A 3,241-nucleotide genomic window follows, 5' to 3' on the forward strand; every position below is an offset into this window, starting at 1 on the left:
AGATCTGGGCTAGGACATAGAGCTGGGGCATATGAAATTCAGAGTTGACAGCAAGGCCACTATGGTTCGGAAGGGCTTGAAGACAGCACTGGGTCCCTCCCCTGGCTTCCTTTCACAGGCGCTGGGCTTGGCTCCATTACACCGTGGGAGACACATAGAATGCATGTGTGAAAGCTCAATTTTATGCCCTCTGGAAGTTCTGAGTGGCTTGCTTATCCCCAAGCCCCTAATGGTTCCCCCGATCCATCACCCACACACAGACCCTCACTCCTGCATGCACCAGTGGCTGGGAGCTGCCTGAGGCACACATTAGTGTCAACACCTGAGCCGAGCAACTGGGACCTTTGGCTGAGACACATCTGCCCAGGCTGAGACCACCTCACTACAGGGAGCCTACGGGCAGGTCACAGGGGAAGAGATGGACTTGGAGTCAGGGGGCAGGATACTTTAATGAGAGGTTTTAGTTTCAAGAGTCCTGAAAACCACACACTTAGCTGCTTCGTTCGCCTGTGTTCATTGTTCTGTCTGATTTCTTCATTTTGAAGCTTAGGATGAAAAGAATGCGTATTATGCATTGTATATTTTAACTGGAGGAAATAAAAGGCTATTTGGCTTGTTGTTTTAACAATGTAACACAACGAAGGAAATCTAAAAAGAAAGACAAAAAAAAAAAAGCTTTTAAAGAATTGTTGGTTACATAATTCTCTAGACATCAATTGTGGCTTCTCTTTTTGTCATTTTTTTTTCTCCTAGTGCCCTGGCTAATATATTTAGCATATGATCAAAATGTAAACATCAGGAGAAAGAACTTGTATCAATGTTATATGTTCCTAACAATATGAGTTTTCTCTCTTTGCGGGAGCATTACCATTGCCAGGCTTCAAGTATGTGAGCCTGTTAGCACATCCAACAACACCATGTGTGCCTTCATCTCAGGAAGAAAATGAAAATGACATTTATAGCAGGAAAGAGCCACAGATTTTCAGACAACAAGTAATATGGGTGCTTCTACTTTTTGCCCTGTTGAGAGGGAGCCCACTCTTGAGCTCCCATTTTCCACACAGGAAACTCAACACCTCTTTGACAGCCTAATGGGAAGTCCACAGTGAAAATGGCATTTCACACACCTGAGGTCAGAATAGCAAGTCCTGGCTGACTTGTCCCATCCTGTTCCACACCGCCCCAGGCCAGTCATGACACCGTGGCCTTTAAGAAGCGAGGTACTCAGTACAAGAGTGTGCCACATGCTTTATAGATGTTCCTGTGAAAAAGACTGAGTGGAATCATCCAAAGACTTGTTCATCCAAACTGTGTACAGAGGCACAGTTTAGAACTGGGGTCTTGTACCTGGCTCACAGATCATGCCACTGAAAAGCACTAGCCAGTACCGTGTGTTGGCAGAGCAACGACAAATTCCATGTAGTGTCTACTAAGAGCAGTGACTTTGTGACAGCTGTGCACAGTAGTAATCAATGTGTGTTATCAGCTCAGCCTCAGAAATGACAAAGCTGTGGTTCACAGGAACTCAGTGACTTGCCTGAGGACAGGGGCACCAAAACTTAAAGCTCTCTTTGTCTGACCCAAAGTCCATTGTCCCTCACTGGTCTGCATTGCTTTTCTATATAATAAGTGGATGTGGCCAGGAAATGCCATATGCTTGGACCTATTAAATCTTCGCTCAAGTGTTTTTCTCTCTTCCTCTGTCTCTGTCTCTGTCTTTGTCTTTGTTTCTCTCTCTCTGTCTGTCTCTCTCTCTCTCTGTGTCTCTGTCTCTGTCTCTCTCTCTCTGGTACCCATTCCCCCTTTCCTTCTCCTCCACGCTCACTTAATAAAACCTCATATAATCTAGAAAATAAACTTCACTGAAAGGAATTTATTATATTGTTCCAACTCTTATAAAGACCACATATGATGGGAGAATATGAGTGCCTTCTACTTGAGCAGACACAGAACAATCCAATAAGTTTGAATTGAAATGTAAATATAGTTAAAATTGTTTTTAATTATACAACTTTAACTTAGAGGCTGGAGAGACAGCTCTGCAGTTAAGAGTACTTATTGCTCTCATAGAGGACCTCCGTTCATTTCTCAGCATCAGAAGAACCGATGCCAACACTCTTTCCGGACCTCCATGGCCACCACACACACAAGGGGCTCATATATATATATATATATATATATATATATATATATATATATATATATATATATATATATATATATGCAAACTACTCATTCACATACCATAAAACAATAAATCCTTTAGAAATTAGATCTAATTTAGTAAGCAAGAGTTTAGAATTTAAACAAGACAACTACATGAATACAATTATAGTTTCCAACAGAATTGAAGGAATCAAAAACAAACAAAAAAATGCATCAGGAGACAATGTAAAGTTGTTTCTCTAGCTTACTACTGCCTTATATGTGGCCCATTAGCTAAAGGTTGTTTTTAAGTTGCTTCACAATTGGACAAACTCAAATGAAGAAGGCTATTTCACAACATAAAACTAAAAGTTCAGTATCCATTAATGTAGATTTATTGAGAGTCAGCTTGCTCGGTTGTTGAAATAAGACTGCCTCTGCATTCAATGGACAGAGTTGAGGACCTGGATCAAGCAGTGTGGGTTTTCTGTGGCTACATACTGCAAAGTGAAGGGAGCAGGACCTGGGTACCTGTATCCCAGCATCATCAGAGTCACATGCACAGATGTCTCATAGCTGTTTTTACATAGCCCAAATAAATTCTACATGTCAACGAGAAAAAAAAAATTAGACTTGAAATTTGTAATTTGCAGTCCTTTTTCATTAGTGTATATTAACTGTGGAAAATAGTGGGCATTGTTATGACCCTTTGAGGTATGTGTATTATGTGCCTTTTTCATATTGTTGTCTCTTGTACATTTAAAGACACAGTAGCTTATGCCTCATAGGAGCCACGTGGGGGAAAGCAAATCAACCAAAACTGTATCAGCTTAACAGAATGTTTTCACAAGAGCACAAAACTGAAAACAAAGCTGCTGCCAAAGTTGTTTCCAAGTGGCTCCCTTGTTAGCAAAGCCCATTCTCTAATTAAGTCAAGTCTGATTGCAGGAGTCAAGGAATTGGGCCCAAAAAAGGACATGGAGAAAACAAACCCATTTAAGATGATAAACTTCTTATCTTCAGTTTTGCTCTTGTAATCATATATGGTGAGTTGTTATTTCATTCTTGAAACAGGCTCTCAGGTAGTCTAGGCTGG

This window comes from Acomys russatus, chromosome 5 (assembly GCF_903995435.1).
Source record: "Acomys russatus chromosome 5, mAcoRus1.1, whole genome shotgun sequence".
NCBI classification, from domain to species: Eukaryota; Metazoa; Chordata; class Mammalia; order Rodentia; family Muridae; genus Acomys; species Acomys russatus.